This window comes from Crocodylus siamensis, chromosome 1, assembly GCF_052110815.1.
Source record: "Crocodylus siamensis isolate JL-2025a chromosome 1, ASM5211081v1, whole genome shotgun sequence".
In the NCBI taxonomy this organism is placed as follows: Eukaryota; Metazoa; Chordata; order Crocodylia; family Crocodylidae; genus Crocodylus; species Crocodylus siamensis.
Window position 1 is genome coordinate 78021616 of NC_143395.1, and position 25126 is coordinate 78046741.

Consider the following 25126-nt stretch of genomic DNA (forward strand, 5'->3'; position numbering starts at 1 on the left):
TATTTATTGTATTAAGCAAATAGTCAATACTCGGAAGAGTCAAAGGAGAGTTAGAAATACCCAAATAAAATTTATTTCCACAAAAAAGAAAAGATTTATATTTTACCTACCACATGTGTATGGCTTTGGATTATGCACCTGCAAAAATGTATGTACTACTCTATGCATGTGTAAGGCTAAGTACAGACTATCAAAAAGCCGAAGGCTGAATCAATTCAATTTTAGCAGGTTAGTTTAAGCTGTATAGATTGAACTGCTAAGCAAGTGAACAGACATTCACTTTTGATTGTGGAAATGCAGCCACATGACTGCAGTGGCCCAGGCCAGAATCTGGGGAGTGCTAAAGCATGCTTCTCTACTCAGCTGGGGCCAGGCTAGCCCTGCACCCCGTGTTGGGGGGTTAGCCGGGGGGGTGCAAAGTACCCTGGGTTGCTGGGGAGCTGTGAGTTAACTTGAATCTGGAGGGGATCTGGGACAGAACTTCAATAAACTGATTTAACCTAAATCAGTTAAGTCTGATACTGCATTCATCCAGGTTTATCTTAAACCAGTTTCAGCCATTTTGAAAGCAGTTTATGTGCACTGAACTTCTGTTGTTTTATAGACAGGAACCAGTTTCTTATCACTTATACTAGTTTATGTGTAATTTCTGTCTCTAGCTTAAATGTCTCCTACTTCCTTGTACAAAATTGCTTTGTACATATTTTTTGTGAGCACAGATGCTTTCATTTGCATTCTGTTCAAAATCAACATGGTCGAAAAACTAGCCTGAGAAATCCAAATACTATATCTAGAATTCGTCTACTGAGATGTCAACTAATTTCTGCAATTGCTATAGAAGAATATTTTTATGGAAAATGCACAATGTAAAATGCATATGAAAACACGTTATCATGTCCCTACAACTGAATAAAAGTATATACCACGAGGTCAAATGGTAGAAGTAGTATGGTAAAATCACATAGGAAAGTAAAAATATTCAAATGGGTATGCATGTACTCACAGACATCTAACTGAAGCATACTTCATTCAAGATAGCTCTCCCCACAAATGAAATGTCACCTAAACGTAAACCCTAAGATACCCTGAAGGTACCTTAGAAGCTCTTTATAAAGAGCTATGGGTTTCTAAACTGCATGCAGTACTGTGTAGTTCTGAAAATGTACCTCTTTTTAAGTGTGACATGCATTTACTCCTTTTTGCCAAAAGCTCTTACTAAAGAGTCACACAAGACTGAGCACTGTCCTATTTGTCCTAGAACTAGAAATTAATTTGTTAGAGGCTATGGAATCACGTTATCAATATACAGATACTCAGCTCTGTTTCCTTCTCACCAGGAACAGTCATTGCATCAACTGAATGCCCTGGTATATGAAAGAAATAATTACCTGATGGAAGAACAATGAGGTCAGATTCATTCCAGGTGAGATGGAGCCGAAAGGGGGACCTCTTCAAGGAAACGAGGAGAAACTATGATGGCATCCTCAGTAAGGGCATTGCACGGTTTTTCCTAATTCTGGATAATCAAAGAGCAAAAATGGCCAGAAATGCCTTCTTCCACCTTTGACAAATTAGAAGATTACATCCTTTCTCTCAGATGTGGACTTCACCAAAGGAAGCCATGGCCTTTTCCCAGCTGTGCTGGATTACTACAAAATGCTCTACTTTGGATTGTCTGTGAAGGCTGCATGAAAGCCACCTGGCACAACTTGATGTTACTTTTAAGTAACACAAAGTAAGGAGAGCACATTCCACCACTTCTGTACCCTTTGGTACTTCGTTGGTGCTTCATAGAAAATATTGAAAATGCTTTAATTGTATTATTATTCTCAAATCTCTGAATGGGCTTGTCCCCAGTTGCCTTGGGGCTATGTCTTTCCACGCTGATTCAAAAGCACTTAATGTTCAGGGACATTGCAGGTGACAGAACCTATGTTGATGCTCTTAGACAGGAAGGGCACAACTTTCTGATGGAAACCTCATGGCTATGGAACTACATGACAAGATAGATTAATCTTGCAGCTACAGAGCCCAATATGAGACTGCCTCTTTGCTGAGCTCTTTGTACAGTAAAGGGTGATTCGTGATATAGTGGCAGTTCTTGCTGACCTCACCCATCTCTGTAACCCATTCCTATTTGGACAATAATTAATGCTCTCTGCTACTCATGTCTTATCATATTTGGCACTTAGATAGTATGTAATGAGCCTGAGCGTTGATCATGATAGCTCACCAGAATGTAAATGAAAGCATCTGTGCTCACAAAAAATATGTACAAAGCAATTTTGTACAAGGAAGTAGGAGACATTTAAGCTAGAGACAGAAATTACACATAAACTAGTATAAGTGATAAGAAACTGGTTCCTGTCTATAAAACAACAGAAGTTCAGTGCACATAAACTGCTTTCAAAATGGCTGAAACTGGTTTAAGATAAACCTGGATGAATGCAGTATCAGACTTAACTGAGAAGTGGAAATGTAAAACAAAGCTACACACACAGGTAGATGGGGACATATGGTGTAGAATAAACCTGTTCTTGTATTGATCAACTTCCTTTCCTTTTTTGTACCCTTGTGACAGGATATTTAGCAGAATTCGCAGATTCTTTGGAATCTGACAGGGCTGCACCATGAGTGCTTCTGCTGTGGGCTTGAACTTGCAACCTTTGGGCTGTCAGCTGTGTTAAAACAGCTTTAAAATGTGCTTGTGTCGATCCGCTAAAACAGCTTAAAAAAGTCAGCTTTGATTTAGCTTTATAAAATGTTTCTCCAGTAGAGAATAATATTATACTATTGCTTTATATAAGAGATGAGGAGCTCTACTCACTTTAAAAACATCATTTACCTCCCCCCACCCCCATAAAATAGGCCTTAGTATTGTATTTTAGCTACAAGATTACTTTTCTCCTCTTTCAGGAGGTCATTTCCCCCTTCCTTACTATATTCAATAACCTTACTTATTATATTAATAGCAGCATTATATAAAGTTACCTTTGCAATTAACTTGTATTATATTCTAAATCATAGAATCATAGAAGTAGGGTCGGAAAGGACCTTCAAGTCTGACCCCCTGCCAGGGCAGGAGAAAAAACTGGGCTCAAATGATCCCAGCTAGGTAGGCATCAAGCCTCCTCTTAAAGACCCCCAGGGTAGGAGCCAGCACCACTTCCCTTGGAAGTTTGTTCCAGCTCCTCGCCGCCCTAACTGTGAAGTAGTTCTTATGGATGTCTAATCTAAACCTACTCTCCAACAACTTGTGGCCGTTATTCCTTGTTATGCCAGGGGGCACTAGGGGAAACAAGGTCTCTCCCAAACCCTTCTGGTCCCCTCTAGTGAGTTTATAGACTGTCACCAGGTCCCCCCTCAGCCTTTTCTTGTGAAGGCTGAACAAGTTCAGGTCCCACAGTCTCTCATTGTAGGCTCTGCCCTGTAGTGCCCAGATCATGTGGGTGGACCTCCTCTGGACTCTTTCCATGTTGTCCACACCTCTCCTGAAGTGGGGCGCACAGAACTGGACACAGTACTCCAGCTGTGGCCTGACCAGTGTTGCATAGAGGGGGAGGATCACCTCATTGTCCCTGCTAGAGATGCACCTGTGGATGCACGACAAGGTCCGGTTAGCCCTGCCAAACGTGACCTCGCATTGTCAGCCCATGTTCATCTTGGAGTCAATAATGACTCCAAGATCCCTTTCTGCCTTCATGCTCTCAAGAAGGGAGTTTCCCATCTTATAAATATTCTGCTGGTTACTACTGCCCAAGTGCAGCACCCTGCACTTGTCAATGTTGAAGCGCATCCTGTTTTTGCTAGCCCACCCCTGTAACCTATCCAAGTCTTGCTGCAGTCTTTCCCTCCCTACAAGCATGCTCACCTCACCCCAAATTTTGATATCATCAGTGAATTTAAACAGGGTGCTTTTCACCCTGTTATCCAAATCGCTGATCAAGAGATTGAACAGCAATTGAACAGAGATTGAACAGCAATTGAACAGCAAGGACCGAGCCCTGGGGGATTCCGCTGCCCACTTCTCCCCGGGTCAAATATGGCCCATCCACTACCACCCTCTGAGTGCGACCCTTCAGCTAATCTGCAATCTGGCTTTTGGGCACTCTTGCCCCCCCTTGCTTCTTGTTGGGATGTTCACCCTGTGGGCCCTGAGTATTGTCTCCTTAAGTAACGACCACTCATCTTGGGCACTGAGTTCCCCTGCCCTCAAGAACCCCAGTGCCTCTCCCACTAATCTCCTCAACTCGTTGAAGTTGGCCCTCTTGACGTCTAGGGCTACCTCCAAGCTGCAGGCCCTTGACACCCTGCACTGGATGGTCAATTCCAGCAAGCGATGATTGCTATCACCCAGGTGGTCAAGGACCTGGAGGCCCCTTATCAGGTCATTGCCTGTGGCCAGGACTAGGTCCAACAGGGCATTTCCTCTGGTGGGGCTGTGCACCTCCTGAATTAAGTGGAGGTCCTGTATGTCGGCCAGAAACCTCCTGGAATGGTCCGACGTGGCTGTCTGTTCCTCCCAGCAGATGTCCAGGTAATTCAAATCACCCATGACAACTACATCCCTTGCCTTAAGTGCCTCTGCAAGCTGGTCTGAAAATTTCCAGTCCCGCTCCTCCCCTTGGTTGGGGGGTCTGTAGTAGACCCCCACTGTTAAATCCCTCTCCCCACAGCCCCCTTGTATCTTGACCCAGAGGACTTCAGCTGGCCCCTCCTCTGACCCCATTCTGCTAGTAGAGGATGTGTATTGCTCCTTGATATAGAGCATCACACCCCACCTTTCCTTCGTTCTCTAGCCTGCCTGTAAAGACCCTAATGCCCCTAATGCTAACTGCCCAGTCATGGGATGAATCCCACCAAGTTTCTGTTAACCCTATTATGTCTGGGTCTGAACTAGTTATTCTGGGGGCAAGTTCCTCCTGCTTATTCCCCATACTACGAGTGTTGGTATATAGGCATTTAAGACTCTGCCTAGCTGCATGTGCCACCCCTCAAATTGGGAGACTGTTTGGATCCCTGTTTCTTTCCTGGGCACTCCTAGCATTTGTTACCTGTCTTGCTCGGGTGTTGTCTCCTCGTCTTCCTGCGGCCCCCTCCCCTGGCAATGCTAGTTTAAAGCTCGCCGTATGAGATCAGCCAACCTGGAAGAGAATCAGGACTAAGCTAAATCATACCATACCATTGCATCTCTTTTTGAGGAAAAGGAACTCTGTGACTGATAATTGTTGAATGTTATGAATAATCTATAAATAGCGTAATTGAAGGAAAAAAATCCTAGAATTTCTGTCATCAACAGTTTGCCTAGCTGAAAGGAGAAACAGATTTAACTAGAACCCCAAACATGTTTATAAACTAACTAATAACCCCAGAGACCTGTAAAACTAAAAGTCATGACAGAGTATCATTGAACGATAACAACAGACATTGAATTTAGCCAACAGAGAGGTTCAAGAATTTGAGTCATCTTTACTTCAGCTTGCCCTGACAGGTTTAATGTCTTTTTATCCCCTTTCTAATCAGTATAATGCTCATCCGTGGTTGTGGCTCCTATAGCCATGACACCACTGATCAGAGTCCAAACAAAATGCCTGATTTTTTGGAGGAAGACCTGTGGACCTTAGAAATTTCTTCCAAGCTTGAGAGTAGGAGGTGAGTTTGCAGAAATCTTGTACAAAATCTCACGCAAAATCTCTGTGCAGGAATTTACTGTGCAGTAAATTCATGTGCAGTATACTACTCCTGGATGTGCATCTACATATGTACCCAGGTCATGAGCAAATTGCACCTGATGGCAGCCGTGTAGTTCAGGGCTGCTCAGAGCTCCAGGGGTAGCTCTGCGTGGTGTGGAGCTCAGGTCTCAAGCTCTGCATGACCCAGAGCTTCCTCTAGACCAGGACCAGCTTGCCCTTCACCCCCCCTGAAGCTCAGAACTAAGCCCTGAGCTCCATGCTGCCCAGAGCTGTCCTTGGAGCCAGGGACTGCTCCTTCCCTGCCCCCAAATGCTCAGGACTAAGCTAAGTAGTTGTGTCTCCCTGATGCCAGGACTGATCTGAGCAATTGGCTCCCAGGCCAGCATCTACATGTGCAGTTAGATGTATTAATATAAAGCGCCATCAGGTAGCACCTGTATCTATTAATACTACCCAGTGGTGCTTTACATTAATCTACTGTGCACTAATAGCGGCACACATATTCATGGTGATGCTTTACTGCACATTAGTGTAATGCGTAGTAAAGTGCATGTGTAGACATGCCCACTGACAGTATAGAAGGGCCATAAAATCCCCAAACACAGCTAGGGAGGTATTCTCCCTTGTTAGAAATCAGTGTGATTAACTATAACCTGTCTAGTTAGTGCTACTGAGGCAGAAGTAGGGAGTTAGGTTGGGGGAGATACAGTGAACACTGTCATGTCAATTTTTTGTATTGCTGCTGCCTTATATTCACTTGGGATACTGTTAACCACCTGAATTTTACATATGTATTACTGGTGCCATTTCTGGTGTCTGCAGCAGTACAGAATTACAAGGGTATAAAAATAGCTTAAAGCCATCTTTTTCCCAAATTGTGATTTTTTTTTTGAGCTGCAGCTCTCAAAGGAAGCGTAGTCAGACAGTGTGCATGTGTGTGTGCAAGTAATGGGTAAAATGCACACATGCTCACCCTACGTTTATTCTTCCTTTTTCCCCTAGCCTGCAGTCTCTACTGATGAAATTGATCTATGGATTTTACAAATATAACATTAATGTTTGTAGCTTTATTTCTTCTATCTTGAGTACAGGGACTCGCTTAGAATTGGTATATGTGAGCCTGAAGTGCTTTTTTTTGGTCTGGGAATCCATGATCCTTTCTGTTCTTTCACTGCCTTCCTTTTCTGTCTTTTTGGAATCTCTACATTTCTCCTTAGGTTTCATTTCTTTTAAATTTTTCCTACCATTAACACATGTGCCTCTCATCTTTTATCCCTTATTTTCTATTTCTTCATTCGCACATTCTGTCATCCCCTTTTATCCGTCTACACACTCCTCTGGCCTTGTGGTCTTTTTCACCCTGTTTGATCTCCCTATATTCATGCTACAACTGAGCAAACACTTTCTTCACCTGTGAAGTTTGCTAGCTAATTTATTTATGATGATTTTCTTATATGTAACAGGGTACCATGGCATTTTATTCACTACTTGGGACAACCTATATGATTAAATATCACTCTGAGTATCTGTGTAAAAAGACATTCTTTTTTTTTTTTTTTTAAATTCAGAGGTTTTATTTAAAACCTTTTTCATACAAAATAGTCTAGAATACAAATTATTTGACAACTGCATATTAGTTCTTTGAAATAACTACCAATGCTCGGATGGAATATAAAGCATCGCCTTTCACATTTCTGCTGTTCAAATTTGGGTGACTTGTTAAGGTGTTGGATTTGTACATGTGTTTTTTTTCAGTATAAAATTCTTAACTACTAGGTATGTTTTATTGCCTTTTATTAACACATGAATGGTAAGCAGCATGGTAAAAGTGGTGTCTATTTGTTCCAAAAAAGATTCCATTCATCATTTAATGATTTTAGTGTATTTTGGAAATTCTGAAAATGCAGGCAATAAGCCAGATTTAGACTAGAAGGTAGCAGACAACATAGGTTAGAAAAACAAGAAAATAGATATCTCTTTAATGGAAGAAAATTAGATTCAGCATATACATTGGTACATAAGTGTGGTAAAGAAGCCCCAAAACAAGCAATATTTCGATAAAAATAATACAGAAACATTACATACTAACCAACCATAAAGGGCTTATCACTTAAGTTTCTTTTACTCCTGATAAGTGGTCACTAATGATAATGAGATAATGATTGAAGTGGAGTGTCCCAAAGCAGACGGGTAGTAGAGATCTTTTCTCATGTCCTGAGCTTCAGCACCAAAAAAATTGTGAGGATAATTTGTTTTACTACATTTCATCAGGCAGAAAGAATCATTAAAAGACTATCAAAAACCAGTTTATTTGATAAAGTTTAACCCTACTTTTCAGCCACCAGAACCTTGTCTTTCATAGACACTGACAGCATCGCTTTTCAACAGTGCTCCAACCAAAATACAGTATGTAGGCATAGATGAACTTGCTTTACTTCATTTCAAACTTGTCTGAACTTAGTGGCTTAGTATATTTGATTTTAGTGTTCTTGAGTTTGCATTTCAGTTAGGATAGACTAAGGGAAAAGGGAGGGAGATGAGACAAAATTCAATGCAAAAATAATTTGAAAAACAAGCAGGAAAAACTTGATTCTGTTTGTGTGTGTCACATGCAAGGAACATTTTTTTTCTCAAAACCTGCCATGTTCTGGGCACAAAGTCTTCTGTTTAGTTAGAAAATCATGTTGAGTTTTATATTTTCTTAAAATGAAAAAATGTCTATAAGGAAAAATGCCTCAAGGCTGAATTAGTTTCATGGGCTGCATTTGAGAGGTTCAGGGCACTTTGAGCTCCATGAACCTATCATAGTACATAGCATAACTGTGATGGAAGGATACTGCATTTATGATGTTAATGCCAATAATTTGTGCTTACATCTAATACTCCCACCTTCAGTGTCTTCTTTGTTACTACTTTGTCTGACTAAATGGTCTTGTTATACACATAGTGAGCAGTGCATGTTAACAATTAATACTAATTTTCCTGTAATGTTTTTGTTTTCAGGGAGCTTTCAGCATCCTGAAACTTGAGAGGATTAGAGTGCCCAAGGAGTAGATTGGCATCAGTTTTAAACATTTAAGGTATGAAAAAAAAAATTCAATAATTAGTCCTTTTCTATCAACTAGCAGTACTAGCAAACAGGTAGGTGAAGTGATTTATTTGCATCTGGCTTTCTAGTATCTTATTTCAAAATCAAAACACATAAATTTGTAATAAGAGATCCTATGACATGAATATCCACTTCATCCCCTAGCAAAATCTGCCCATCTTTCAGTTAAATCACTTAGTAGTCGAGTTTATTTGCTGTGGTGGCCATACAATCTATGCCTAGTGTTTGCTATTTCTGTGTACATATTTATATATTTTAACCAGACTAGCTTGGCCACTATTTCATGAGCAGGGATCCTAGTTTTCTGTTTAAAAAATCACAATTTTCTTTGATAAAAAATCCCAGGTTTTCTGATTAAACACCATTATATATAGATATCGGTTGTTTGGCACACAGTATAGGGAATGTTAGACACATGGGCATAACAGCCCTGGCGGATCATGGATAGCTGTTCTATTCTATTTTGAAGACTAATTTGGTCCTGGAGTAAAGACGTGATTTAAAGAAATGACCTAGAAGAACTGTTCTCATCTCCTTGGTGCTATGCCAAGTGCAGATAGGTCCAGTCAGGTTATATCATCCTCTAAGTTCATTTTATTTACATTTTTAATTTAGAATTTGTTCCACAGGTCTTAGCAGAGAAGGTTCTACTGAGTCTGTTGCCTTCATGGTTGATACTCCCACATCGCCTTCACTAGTCTCAAGTCTCCAGTCTGTATATGCTTGCTCTCTTGATCAAAATGTTGCCCTGTGGGGTCAGGCCAACTCTCAGGATCTCAGTATTGCGCTGTTAAACAGGAGGGTGTAACACAATTGCACATATACAAACACACAAATCAATTAGGTGCATACACATGGACACTACCAGCTCAGGCACATACACATTCAAACCAGCCTAGGCACATGCACTATTACCAATTCAAGCACCTGCACTATATACCCCAAAAGTTAGACACAGATCACTAATTCATATATCATGCACACAATGCCATACACACACACACACACACACACACACTAGCAACTCATATATACACAAGTTCAAAATAACTAGTTTAGGTTCATGCACACCTATCACCAGTTTAAGCCCATACACGCCACACACACTAAATTTAGACAGAATCAGTTTCCAGTTACCAACACCTGCACATCCAATACACATACGTGGATTACTAATTCATATACCACACACACACAATGATATCTATATATGTATATATATGTGAATTCACTAATTTACACACATACCACCCACCTACACATACACACAAGTGAGTTCCTAAGTTGGGTGTTGTGATATGTATATATGTATGTATGTGCTTGTGTACTTGGGATACCTGGGAAAAGGTTAAGAAAAGAAAGTAGAAGTGTAGGGAGTGAAACTTGCTGGAAATGAAAGTCACTGGGACCAGGATTAGCATTGGTAGACTAGAGGGGCCTGGGCTGAAGAACTGAGGATTGGGGGTAACTTTAGGTTAATTGACCTTAACTGATTCAAAGACAATGCCCAAAGCCTACAGAACAGGGGAGTGATGCTGGCACAGTGGCTGGGACTGGAGCCAGAGCTATGAGGGATCTGAAAAGGTAGATAGGAGAGGGAAAATGGGACTAAGGGAAAGTGTGGGTGTTAAAGAGGGGCTCTGGGTGTGGGGAGCCAGAGGATGGCTCTGGGGCAGCTAGAGAAGTTGCAGGTGCGGCAGTAGGTGCTGGGAGCCAGAGAAAGGCTCCAGCTGCTGGAAAAAACTGCAGGACAGCCATGAGGAGCTGGGAAGCTGCAGGGGGGGTGATGACTACAGAAGGTGTGGGGGAAACCTGAAAACAGAAAGACAGCAGAAAATCACTGGAAAAGCAGCAGGAGAGACTGAAAGGCAGCAGAGGCAGTGGGAAAGCAAAGAAAGGCAGCATAAAGTCACAGGGAAAAGGCAGTAGGAATTGAGAGGAGGTCAGGAAACTGGTGGAGAGGGGTGGGGGCTAGAGCTGAGAGAGAGAGAGAGAGAGAGAATGAGGCTGGAATTTTAAGATAAGGAAGGAACTGGGATTTAGTAAAACATGACCCAACTCGGGGTTGCAAATGACAGTGGTTTTATTGAACAGGGGAGATAGTGACGCAATGTCTTACTGGTTCCCTTGCACCCACACCCACACCCACACTAGCAGCAGGGGTTAGAGAGGCTTGGTGCCGGGTCTGAAGTCCACTGAAGTCCAGGAGGAGAAGGAATCCAAATTGTAGGAGGAGGTATGCAGGTAATATCTACCTATCCAGGCTGGAAGGGAGTTGTTGTCCAGTAGATATTGTCCAGAGGGGGGGTTGCTGGCAGGGCCTCTGGGTGGATGGGTGGTGTAGCATGGTGCTGGTCCAGATGGAGAGGGCATCCCACTGGGTCTGTTTTCCCTGCCCCTTTTTATAGGGGCAGACCTTAAATATATATGTGACCCTAGTGACGGGAGGCATTCCCAGGCAAGGGTCAGCCCCTGACATACTGAGCATGTGTGCTCCATGCAGGGATGTGTAGTTTTGGGTGTCTGTAATGGTGAGAGTTGCTGGTTCTGCAGGGTCTTTTGTCTTTCAAATGCTGGGTTCTTCTCTCTGTTCCTGGGTGAGGTCTGTGGTTCCTGGATGAATGAGTGCGAGGTGATGGTTCAGTCCTTACAGGCCATTCAGTAAAGGCCTGCTACCTTTGTATTTCAATCATTCCTAATCATACTCATTCATCCAGGAACCAATTTACATGGGAGGGATACGTGACTTATACAGTTGCGACACACAGGGGATGCCCGGGCAGAGGACACAAGATGGAGATTTGACATATAAAATGGAAATTTGACGTGACTTTGTTTCACTTACAAACACAGGCCTAAACCATACAATAGCTATATGAAACAAAAATCAATACAGAAATGATAATACAATATACAACAGTAAAGAAGTAAAGAAGAAGAAGAAATATTGAAGAAATATTTGTTTCGATCTTCGTGTCATTTGTGGAGGACATAAGGCAAAAAGCAAGGGAGTTTGCACTCTATTTTAATGTCTTTAAGAGGCCATCTTGGGGGAACAGAATAGCTCCCTGGTAACTGGGCATTGGGTTTGGTTGAGATCCCTGAAGGAGGAAATGATCTGCATGCCATTGTGGTTACCTCTGAAGGATTATTATGTAAAATATAGGAATTACAGGTGCAATTAGTATGCCTAAATAAACTCTGGCACAGTTTATTCTTGAATGTATTGCTCCTGGGTGCAACTTACACATATGCGCCCGGGACCACAGCACATTGAGCCTGGGCAGTACAATACTATTGGCAGGAGGTCCAGGAGGTCATCAGCCTGTCAGGCTGGAGACTGCTCCTCCCCAGCTTAGTGTGAGGTGGAGGCGTGAATGGCATGTGCCCCCAGCGGCTGGGGGGGGGCATGACTGTGCTAGTGGTGGCGGGAGTGCAGTGGTGGTGGTGGGAGCCCAACGGCAATAAGCTGGAAGCTCCCACAGATGCCACTGGCACTGTCAGTGGTGCCTTTTTGAAGAAGGTGCTCTGCCATGCTCAGGGGGTGCACATGCACCCGCGTGCATCCCCTGTGCATCACCCCTGAGTTGAGGGGCTGGCTGGAGCACAGGCAGGCAGCCCCTGCACTATAGCACTCTTGTGTCCCAGCCATCCCCAAACACTGTCTACATATGTGTTGTGGCAGAGTAAATAACGGAGTAGGATAATATACTTGTGCTGGGCAGTACTATTCTACAGTGGAGTAGATTAGTTTACTCTGGCCTAATACTGCCACACGTTTAGACAGTGGGTGTATCTACACATACATTTACTCTATCCTAAGTTTACACAGGTGTAAACTAATCTGGTGTAAGCCCTTTTGGGCAGACGTCTACAAATGCGGGGATTAGGGAAAAGATTTGCACCCAGTTTCCTGCAGCCTTGCAATCGGCCCTTGCTGCCATCAAGGGGAGCTCTAGGCTCTCCCTGGATGCTACCTCAGGGTCTGGCAGGGAGCAGTGGGCAAGGAGACAGCTGTCTCCTGGCCCAGGGGGCTGCCTGCTGCTGGGATGGAGACAATGCCCTCTGCCCTGGCATCAGGGATCTCCTGGCCCTGGCTCCCTGATCAAGGAAACGGGGCTTGGAAAGAACTGGAGCGGAGGGCCAAGTGGTAGCCTCCTGCCCTCTGCCTCAATCTGCTGGTGGGGCAGATTGCAGTTATCTTGCTGCTAGCTGCTCTACCAGTGGATCAGGGCAGGGGAATGGGACCTACCCTAACCCCTGTAGGTCTTTTGTGCCTTGATTGCCCAATTGGAGCATAGGGCTAGGACCCGCCCCTGACTGGGACAGTTTCCAGCCAGCCCTGGGCTGCATGGGGAAGTCTGGATGTGCAGCCCAGAGCTGTCTGGGAGCTGCTTAAAACAGGACAGTCACCAGCTAACTCCAGGCTGCACATACTTCCCCATGTAGCCTGGAGCTGGCTGGGAACTGTCTTGGTCTGGGGCAAGTGATCAGGGAGCAGGGGCTGGAAACTCCCTGCTGCCGAGGTAGGGGGACATTGGTCCCACCTCGGCATGCAGGGCAGGGGCTTGGGAGCTCTCTCTTGCCCAGCTCTGAGTATGGAGCTGGTGGCGGAGAACAGGCTGGGGTCTTGTTTCCACCCCAGCCCCTGCTCCCCAATCATGATTTCAGAAAACGGAGCTTGGAGCTTGCTGCTGCTGGGTCAGGGGAATATAGTCCCTGCTGGGGCTTCTGTGGTGAAGCCCACCCCAACAGCAAGCTATCTCCTACGCCCTGGTGGATGGTTACATGGAGGAGATTTTGCCTCTTGTCCAGCATCTATACGAGCACTATATTGCCATTAATCCTGAGTAAATTTGCTAGTTGCATTTGCAGGTTGAAAATTTACTTAAGATTAGGGGGTTTTACTGTGAAGTAAGCATGTGCATGAGTAGATGCACCTGCTTATTTCACAGTAAACTATGATAATGCGAAGTTGAGCGTGTTGTGTATACATGCCCAGTGATGCTTTGCCCTGTGATGCTTTACTGTGGAGCTAAATAGTCAACTCCGCAAAACCCATGTGTAGATGCCCCACAGTAAAGAGTATACTTAAGTTCCACATTTGAGGATTACTCCTCCATTGCAGAACCATCCAACTGGGCCCTGACATCTGCAGTTGCTGAGCAAAGGACTGAAAATACAGCTCAACTTGTTGGTTGTTTTTCTACTGCATTTTCAAATTGAGCCTCAAAATGTATCTCATCTCCCTTAAATTTCCCTTTTAAGTTCTCTTTCACTTTCCTCTTATTTTTCTCCATTGTATTCTCTCTGTATTATATTATTTAACTCTGTAAAACATTGTGGAATGCAATTTGAATTTTATTATAGTTTATTAACCGTCAAAAAAGCAGTGTCACTATGATTTATACATTTGGGGGGAATCCAGAATTTCAGAGTTACTCCATACCGTAATTTTGAAAATGGAATTGATATAAGTTGTGTGGCTAGACAAGAATTGTAGGACATGTGTAATAATTATGTTTTGTCAATTTTTGTTAAGATCTTTAGGATCTTTCAGACAAAATATAATTTTCTCCAATATTTGTTTTCATGCAGTTATCCAAAGGGGTTTTGAAATGTTTTCACAGCATGAGTACATATAAACAGAAAACAACTTATTCACCAATTGCTCTTCTATTCATAATCATGTAATATCCATATATTCTTTGAATTTTAATAATATTACTGCTTTACAATAGTAATTACTTTTTATAATGGAAATCATAAGTAAAATGTAATTCAAATGCCAGCTGCCTGTTTTACCTGTTTTCTCAGTTTCTCTCTAGATTTGTCTACTAATATAGCAGAGAAGAAATAGGAGTCTAACCTCTGTTACAGATATGTGGTACAACCTTGGCCAAATTGCTTAAACTCTGGGTGAAATCTTGACCCCATTAAAGTCGATAGGATTTGTGCAATTGATTTGAATGGGGTCAAGATATCACATTTTATCCCTCAGTTTCCAGCAAAAATCAGGATACTACTTACATATATCTCAGAGCTCTCATGAAGCTAAATTAATCGGTAAAGTACTTTGGGATTCTCAGAGGTGCAATAGAAACTGAAAGTAGTATTATTTATATATTGTGTAAGGAGAAACCAGAAAGATATAAGAGCATTGATAAAAATCTGTATCACAGAGTCATTTCTTCTACCATTGCAAACCTCTTCTATTTGTCGTCAAAAGCCTTATAACTGATGAAAAGCACATAATGCTATCAAGCTAATTCAAGTGATGCTCTGGCTGTACAAAAGATCATAATGAGCGGGTTTTTTGCTATTTACTTGTTCACAGATATTTTGGTGTGGAACTTTTCACCCCAAAGCAAAATTTATATATGAAAAACAAAGGAATAAACTTCCTCACCATTGCTGCACATCTGCCACTGCTGTTACATCAGTATACAAAAAAAAATTGTTACCACCATGTTTTACTCAGTTTGGTCCATTTTTTGCACACAAATTTGTCTCTCATTTGTAGCAGTATTAAAACTCATATGCTGAAATAGCTGGATGCAATCATGGGCCTGAGTCATGGAAGTCATCATGTAGTCAGGAAGTTCAGGTTTTATTCCTTTGCTGCCAGTTTCTGGTTCTGTTACTTTCAATGAATGGTTTAATTTCTCTGTGCTTTAGTTTTCCCATTGGGAGAACAGAGATATTTGCTATCTTTTTGGACTTCAAAGTTCTTTGCATTTTCTCTTTCCAGCCATCTTGTTCTGACACCTTTAGCTATGAAAACTTATTTATATGCATCTTTAAATTCATGTACGTATATGTCTTACTTTCTTATTGTGAAGATATTACTTAAAGCTTGACCTCTCAACCAGCCTCAAGAAATAACAATTGGGGTCTGATTTTGAATTCTTCTCATTCCTGTTAATTTTAGAGATGTTTTGGTTGCACAAGGAATGCAGGATTGCACATGAAGCAGAACACTAGGGGAGAGAGCTTGAGGGAAAATAGAGTTTGTATTTTTTGTTCATGGTGTTAATCTTTAAATGCGGCATAGGGAAAAATATATAGGGAACATATAAGCCACTACAATCTATATGAAAGTTGAAGGGGAAACCAGGAAATGAATTGTGAATCAACTCCAGTAAAGATCAATGGAGAGATCTTGGGAAATAAAGCACCAATTTGATTAGGTCTGTGGGAAATCTCAGCTCAGATGTTTTTACTTATACAGGAAACAAATATCCACATTGTTATTAAAGCACGTTATAGTCCCATCACTTCCCAATGCTACAGTCCTTCCTTGAGTGTAGCACAAGCACATTAAGGCAGTCCAACCTAAAAGTCGCTTTGTAACCTGTCAGATTGCCCTAATTGCATGGGGAGGGTTAGTTTCGAGCATTCAAAGGATCATAGGAAAATAGGGCTGGAAGGGACCTCACCAGGTCATCCAGTCCAGCCCCCTGTCAAGTACGGCTGTGTGAAACTTTGGATGCTGATTCAATTCAGAGATTTGGCTTCAGGGGGCTCATGGAAGAGCCCCCCACATGGCCCCCTGCTAGGAAGGAACGGTGAGTGTGTGGGGGGGGTTCCTTAAAGGGCCAGAGCTGGGGTGGGCGGGGCAGCTATGGTGGGGACTGGGGGAGCGACGGGGGGGTTGGGTAGCTCTTGCAGAGCCTCCATACACACAGCGTGGGGTAGTGAGGGGCATCAGGGATAGCTTCCCTCCCCCCCCCCCCCCCCCCCCCCCCCCCCGCCTGGCAGCACCCAATGAGTCAGGGCATTTTTTCGCCCAAGTGCCAGGAGCTGGGGCGGGCAGAGCAGCCATTGCCAGGGCTGGGAGAGCAGGCAGGAGATGGGCCTGGGTGATTTGGAAATTTGGCAGCAGCCGAATCTCCAAATCAGATTTGGCTGTATTGATATGGGACAGTGATTCGAATCACCAAATCGAATCACCGTCCTCCAAATCGGCTGAATCTGAATCTGAAGTGAATACTAGCTGCTTTGCGCAGGCCTAGTGTCAAGTAGTGTCATCCCTGGCTAGACCATCCCAGCCAAGTAGAAACCTGCTAACCTGCTCTTGAAAACTTCTAAGGACAAAGATTCCACAATTTTTCTACCTTATTCCTATTCTTGATCATGCTCACAGTGAGAAGGTTCCTTCTAATTTCCAAACTTAATTTCCTCCACTGAAGTGTGAGGCCATCGCTCCTACTTCTGGCCTTTACAGCCTCAAAGAAAACCCTACCCCATCCTCTTTATAATAACATTTCATGTTTTGAAAACTGTTATTAAAACTTTCAACAGTGTTGAAAGGCAAAGTTGTTAAAGTCAAGGTTGTATCACATACACTGCTCTCCCGTTATGCACAGAGCCTGGATGTGTCTACATGAGACATTTACTGTAGAGTAGACAAATTTAGACCTTAAAAATGCTCTGCAATGAATGTCTACATATGCAGCCCTATAAGGCTGCAGCAAATGAATTCACTCTGCAGTAAGGTAGTACTTATAAATGCAAGTACTGCCCCGCTGCAGAGTTTTTTGTGTTGAGCAGCACATGTGTACATGCTGACCTGGCTGTCTGGAGCACAAAGGTGTTTCAGTGAGGGAGCTGCCTGCCAGTGAGCCCCACACTGTAGCACCCTTGTGCCCCAGCCAGATCCTCTGCAGCACGTTGAGCTAGGTTGGAGCAGCCCTGGGCTAGAAGGCTGACAACCCCTCCACCCCCAACTCCCTGGCCACCTGCCAGCTGGGACTGCTCTGACCTGGCTCAGCATGCTGCAGTTCTGGGCACATATGTAAACACAGTGCCTAGGAGCAATAAACTCCAGTACAACATGCACCAGAGTTTATTGTTGCATGCTAATGGCATGTGTAGATGCTCCCTGATTCTTTATCACAGAAGGAAAGTACGTTGGTCAGGCATGATTTGGTCTTGGTGAATCCTGGCTGGCTGTTCCTTATTACCTTGTTCTCCTCTAGATGCTTCATGAAGGATTCCTTGAGGACCTGCTCCACAATCCTTCCAGGCTGACCAATCTGTAGCTCCCTGGATCCTCCTTCTTCCCTTTCTTACATATGGACACTATATTTGCCCTTTTCCAATCATCTAGGAACTTACCCAACCTCTGCAAGTTGTCAAAGAGGATAGCCAATGGCTCCAAAATTACCCCAGCTAATACCTTCAGTGCTCTTCTGGCCCTTCCAATTTGAAGGCATCTAAATTCCTAAGTAATTCCTAACCTGTTCTGTTTGGCTGTTGTTTGACTACTTCCTTATCTTTGCTGCTAACTACACGCGTCATTTCGTGGTTGCTCCTATTTCTGAAAACAGAAGTAAGAAAGGAATTAAATGCTTCATCCTTCTTGGCATGATTCTACATTTCATAATGGACCTATGGTTTTTCTGGTCTTCCTTTTACTTTAGACGCTTATAATAGCCATTTCTATTGTCCTTTGAGCCCCTCAACAAATGCAGGTAAAGGCATGGTGGGATCTAATGCATGATCCACACAATCATGCCTCCTGCCATGAGACATGTGCATGGAAGGAGGCATGTTGTGGGATTCTGCATGAGATCCCATCATGTCTTATTGCCGACATAGGGGCATGATCCCCTAGCCCAGGCTGTATGTGAAACCCTCAGGGCTGGGTGTTCATGGCAGCCACAATCTCCCAGCCTCAGGGGTTCATGAAACGTCCAGGGCTGGGGGTTTGCTATATGCCCCACGGCTGCCAGGCCTCAGCTGGGTCTTGACAACCAGCATCCACATCTGGGGGGCTCTGGGTCCCTGTGTTGCCAGAATCCAGTCCCAGCTGGGCATGATGCACCCCTGTGGCTGGGAGCCCTGTCGGCTCCAAGCTGTAGGGGAGAGTCTGCTACACGTAAAATAAAGCTTGATTGCAACCAACTATGAAGTTAGTACACATTTTCGAGGTCTAAATTTATAGCTGGTTGGAGCATTTTATGGCACGATAGGTACTTTGAATATGTAGCTGGTCTCAAGGTAATTGCTCAGTTAACCAGTTAATTGTGCAATACCTGTAACATGTAGATGGGGGCCTTTTATGTCTATTGCCAGCTGCATCTCAAATTGCCTTGACCTTCCTAATTTTCTCCTTGCATGCTTATGTGAAGATTTTAAACTATTGTATAGTACTATGACCAAGTTTCCATTTTTGTGGGATTCCTTTTTTGAATTTCAACTCCTTGAAGAGATTGCTGTCTTGATAGGCTGGTTTCTTATTATACTTCCCAGTCTTCCACCTTATTGCACTTCATTGGATAGCTTCCTCCTGTGTCTTTAAAAGGGCCTTCTTAAAGTATAGCCAGCTCTCCTGGACTCCTTTCCCACTCAGTATTGCCTCCCAAGGGATCCTTCCCACCAGGACCCTGAGTTTGTTAAACTCTGCTTTTCCAAAGTCTAGTATATATATTTTCATAGTTTCTTCACTCTTGCATTAGTGTGTTAACGTTTCAGGTATATAATAGACTGTCCTATTCTCTCCCTGAAAACATTGCTAAGGCTTCCATTATTGCTTCCCCTTACTAAATTTGTATCCAGGTTTCAGAGGCTTTAGTTACCTCTCAGCTTTTGTTTCCACCTCTGAACCTAGTTTACAGCCCTCCTTACTAGGTTAGCAAGCTTGTGCACGAAGATGGATGAGCCTTTGTAGTAGTTCCACTTGTTGATAGCATGTGAAGCAAGAAAAGGTACATTAAAATCAAACTGTCTCCTTCAAGAGATGGAGCCTCACTAAAATTAGAAAATAAAAAAGTCCAGTTATATGTAGTGGGCATAACTTACAGTTAAGAAGGATGGTTTCAAATCTCTGAGATACTGTTATAAATGATAGAGTTGTACATCTATAAGGAATATTTGTTTATACTATGATTTTTAAGACTTAGGCAAATTTTCTAAATCTGATTTGCTGGTGACAGAACTGATGCACCTAACAAGATGACTCAGCAGAGGCCCCAAATGTTGGAAATGTAGGTCTTTGGAAATACGCATGTGAGAATGCACACATTTTAACTGTAGAGTTCTCTTAGGAAATACCCTGCATATATAATTGCACTAGGACATTAAATAAAAAGCTTTGCAAGATGTGACAAACAAAAATTAATCTGGGCAAATTTCATAACATTTGAACCTGCAGGAGTCAAGCATTTACTGTCAGCTAGCTTGCTGACTCTAAGTGAAATTTGCAGGGAATTGGTTGATGGTCATCACTTGAATATCCTGACTCAGATCCAGTAAAACAATTCAGCATGTGCTTACCTTTAAGAGCTATATGCCCCCTATCACATAGACAGGTGGCAAGAGCAATTATGAAAGGCTAACTTCTCCATTTCTCCGTCAGGTGGGTAGGGAGCTTGTGTCAGAGGTCATGAGACTGTCTCCTTAGTGCAGCTGAGATGGTGCATGAGGTGATGTAATCTATTCCATATACCAGTGTGGGATTACTTCTCTCCTGGAGTGAAGTGAAAACGAAATGAATTGTAATTTGTGGGTTCCCAGGTCCACTATTTTCTATTCATTCAGAGCCCTAAATTAAAAGTCCTATTTAAAATATGGTCTTTTGAAAGGAAGTACATTTTAAAAGGCCAGAGGGCTACACAATGAAGGGCTGCTGAAAAAACAGCAGTGTTCATGGGGAATCTGGACAGACAAGGTTCTTTGGGTGAATTTGATATCTTTTATTAGGCCAAATAGTTGGAAAAATTCTTTGCAAGCTTTCAGATACAAATATGTACTTCAAACCTGTTATCCATCCTTCACTCCCATTTCTTCTTTCATCTTTCCTACTCCTTTCTTCTTTTCTTTTGTTATTTTCTCTTCTTCTCTATCTCCTCCTTCACTGTCTGTTTTCCTCGTATCCACAGTAAATTTACAACATAAAACGCATCTTGGAGACAACTCAGGTATAGCTGAGCTGCAGTTTCTCTTCTGCTGGTGCTCCAAAGGAAACTAGCTTCCTCTTTCAGGTGGGACTTTGCAGTTGCAGCTTGGGTTAAAGTTTACTGACTATGAGATGGGGAGGGAATGAAAGGAAGAGATGGCAAGTCTTTGTGAGAATTACGAGTGTGCTGCTTTTACAGTCAAAACCTCATAGATTTCATAGATATTAGGGCTGAAGGGGACCGTGTGATATTTAAGATAAGGAAAATTTCATTCTATTAAATGGAATTCCAGATTGGAGCAGGAGCTTAAAAAAAAATTTTAAAGTGGGGTAGGAGGGAGAAGATAGTAAGTTTCCTACCACTTTCCCTAGGCCACATTTTCATCTACACTATGGTTTTTATAGCACTCTAGGAGTGTAAAGGGCCCTAGAGTAGGTACAAACCAAACTTTTCTGCCATAGCAGGTTATAGGGACCTTGAGGATAAATAAGAACATGGTCCTATAAGGCTAGATAAGAACATAGGAAATGTCATTTACTGGGATAGACCTTAGGTCCATCTAGTCAATTCTGAGAGGGAGGGTGAACAGGACATGTCCAGAATTTTCTCCCATTGCAACTCCAGCATTCAGAGATTTGGGAAGTTCTGATTCAAAGGCTGTACTCTTATCTACTATGTCCAATACCTACTGATGGGCCCTTCCTCCAAGAACTAGTTCACTTTCCCTTTAAACTGGGTTAAGACACCATCCTCTACAACATCATGTGGCAATGAGTTCCACAAGCTAATTACATGCAGTGTGAAAAACTTCATTTTGGCTAATACCATATTTAATCGAATATAAGATGACCCCCCCCCCACAATAATTGGATTCTATACCTGGAAAATTTATATTTTTTATAATTTTCCAGATACAGAATCTTATTATTTGAGGTTTGCCTTGAATTTGTCCCCCTCCCACTGCTACAGCAGGGGAAATAAATTGTAGGGGGGAGTCAGATGGCCCCTTACTCTCTGCCCCCCTAATTTCTTCCCTACCTTACTACCAGACCACATGGAAATGAAGGCCAAATTTAAAAACACTGGGTATATCTACACATCCTATTAAGCCAATCAAATAAACTCTGGCACAGTCCATGCCACAGCTTATTGCACCATTTACATGTGTGTCTGATACTGCTGTATGTTGAACTACGGCAGAGCAGCTGCAGCTGGCAGGGGACTGGGGGGTGTCAGCCCATCAGCCTGGGGCTGCTCCAGCCTGGCTCACCATGTTGCAGAGGGGCTGGTTGGAGCCTGAGGCTGCTTCAGTGTGAGGATAGTCAGCAGGCAGCCCCCACACTGAAGCACCCCCCAGCTCTAGCCAATTCCATCAGCATCTACACATGTGTTATGGTGGAGTATATAACTCCTCTGTAGATTAGTACTTGTGTCTGGCAGGACTGTCCTACAGGGGAGTTAATTTAATAGACATTAGGGGCTGGAAAGGACCTTGTGAGATCATCAAGTCTGACCCCCCTGCCAGAGGCAGGAGGTCTGCAGGGATCAAATGATCCCAGCAAGATAAACGTCCAAACACGTTTTGAATGAGTTTAGAGTAGGTGCTCTTGGACATTTGGATTGTAAAGAAGCTTTCCCTTATAGCGAGTCTGAATCAGCCTTCTTGAAATTTGTCACCATTAGACCTAATTATCCTTTGAGGAGCCCTGGTGAACAAGTATTTTCCCAGATCCTGATGCACTCCGCTTATATACTTAAAGGGGTAAATTAGTTTACTCCATCATAATAGCACCACATGTATAAACACTGACATTTTACAGCAGAGCTAATTAGGCAACTGCAGTAAACAGCTCATACAGATATGTCCACTGCTTTGAAATAAATATGCCTGTAGTGTTTTGCATAAAGGCAAATCATTATGTGTACCTATATACTTAGTTCATCTAGAATTTTACCTTTCGTGAAATTGCTGCAAGGTTTTGGTACAGGTACTCATAAACACACTTTTAAGTAACACTTTTGACTCTTGCTTAGAGAGAGTATAAACTTTTTTTTACATTTTCTGTGTTCCAAGCCCAATTATCCAAAACAAATTCCAAATTTGAGAGTCAGTTCAGAACCATAAGTGGCCCTACTACCAGCAAACATCCTCCACCTCCACCTGGGGCTTCAGATGTTTCCAAAACCACTGGCGGACATTCTAGTTGCAGGCCTAATCCTCAAGGCTTGGGGTTCGGATGCCCCTGAGTTTCACTTGCCCTCAGCCACAAGGGAGCAGTCTCCCATTTCCATAAAGGGGGCTTAAAGCCAAGATCTTCCAACTCTGGCAGCTAAGTGGGAGGTTTACCATACATTACCTTAGCAGGTACTGTCCCCCTGCCAGGAGAGCGGTCTTCCCCGGTGTGACTAGGAAGACCACTTCTGCGGTCACGGTGTTTCCCTTGCCTGGTAAGCATAAACTACACTTGATCTAAGCTGACAAGAGGCCGAGAAGTGATGCTTCTTTGTTTGTTTTAAAGAATTTTTTTGTGTTCCAAGTCAAATCAGCCAAATCGAGTCCAAATCCGTGAATCAGTCCAGAACCATAAGTGGCCCTACAACTGACAAACATCAGGGGCTTCAGATATTTCCAAAATCTTTTGGTAGGCATCCTATGTGCAGGCCCAAGCCTAAAGTCTTGGGATTCAGATGCCCTCAAGTTTTGCCTGTCCTCAGCCATACGGCCACAGAAGCAAGCTAAGGAGGAGCCTCCCATTTTCATAAAGTGGGCTTTAAGCCCCAACACCTCAGTGGGTACTAAACCATGCCAAGACAGTTATCCCTGTGAACGCTTAAGGAAAACTTCCTTCTTGGACCCAGATGCATGGTATTTCCCCTGCCAGGTAACCTACCATAAGGATAGATTAATGGAGCCCATTTGAATATGATGTATGTTAATGCCCATTGCACTTAGCCCTCCCCAGTGCTCTTTTTCAGTCATGGTGAGCCAAAATACTGAATATATTTTGATGTCCTCTTCACTCTCATATGAGCTGTGCCTTTCTTTTCCATTTCCAGTGATTCTTATTTCTTCACCATCCTTAAAATGTCTGGCAAATATCACCAAACAGAGCCCAAACAGTTCACCCAGAATCCCTGTATCACCCCTCAAAGTTTCTTTATCATAATCTTTGTCCAAAATGGGCATGTCCAGATGAGTGTGCATGTGTGGTATGGGGTGCCAGAGACCCACAAACTGCACACACCGCACAAGCAGGCATCTGTTACGCTGCTAAATAGCAGCACGGTGGGGGGTTTTGACATGGGGAGAGCCCAGTTTAAAAAAAAAAGGACCTGAAAAAACCAGGGTGGTGCATGTGTCAGCAGTATGCGCTGCCTGAAACCAGAGTCTGGATGGCCAGAGCCATGCTCCGGCTGCTAGCAAGGCTCCATGTGCCCAGATTGCTGCCACTGGAACACTGGCCCCAGCCTCCTCTACCCCACCTGGGGCAACTTGCCAGGCACCAGAGCATGTGTGCACAGGCACTCCCTAGGGACAAGTAGCAGTAGAAGCACAACTATGTGCCACTGCTTTTTGTCCCCAGGGAAATGCATGTGCACTCTCATCTGGATGCACCCTATAGGCTGTATGTTTTATAGGCATGCTCAGTGTTGGTTGCATTTAATCAGCTTCATAGCTGGTTTCCATTACTGAGCACCTGCTTCTTTTGATAGCAGTTTAGTGGTAGGCAGTGTATGGAATGAAGTTTCCTTGTATGTGAAAGTAAAAGGAGGAACTTTTTCCCCTATCCTGATTAGGGCAAAAACCCCTCATCTTATATCTCAGTAAATACAGTATTTTTTTTTTTTTTTTTTTTTTACTACTTGGATGACAAGAAAAAGTTTCTGAAAGTCTGGGAGTTTTCATACATGCCTGTAACATGACTGTAAATGTCTAGTGAGTCAGTTTGAATTCTACTTCGGACAATACATGCCTAAAGTTTTAAACTAGAAGCAAAATTCCCAGTTTCTCTGTTCACATGCTCACCCTAGATAAGAAATGTGTTTTGCTTTAATGTTATGCATGTAAAGTGTAACCAGAGATTAGGAAAAAGGGAAAGTGCTTGATGAATTATTACCTGTAAAAAATACCATACATCTTCAGCTGTGAAATACAGTCTAAAAAGTCACTAATGTTTGTGACCTGAACAACCTGTTATTTATTCTTTAAATGTTCAGTATTGCTTAGGAAAAAAAGTCTCCAATACATGCGAGTCACAATCTGAGTTGCTTGCATACATCTGCAGGAGGCTAGAGTCTATGAATTGAATGCATTTTACCATTCCTGGTAAATACTAATTTCAGCTGCCAGTGTGAGGAGTCATTGCTCATTCTACAAAACTCTGCCAGTGCCCCTCATTCTTTGCTTTTAATATCCCTAC

At 42.9% G+C, this 25126-nt stretch overlaps 1 protein-coding gene across 1 annotated transcript in view; it reads left to right on the plus strand.

Moving 5' to 3' along the window:
* Positions 1-25126, plus strand: part of LOC149872951 (uncharacterized) — a 550350-nt gene that overhangs the window by 267719 nt on the left and 257505 nt on the right. Inside the window, exon 9 of the mRNA XM_090037132.1 lies at positions 8697-8773. The gene's annotated coding sequence lies outside the window, so the exon portion shown is untranslated. The remainder of the gene's footprint in view (positions 1-8696; positions 8774-25126) is intronic.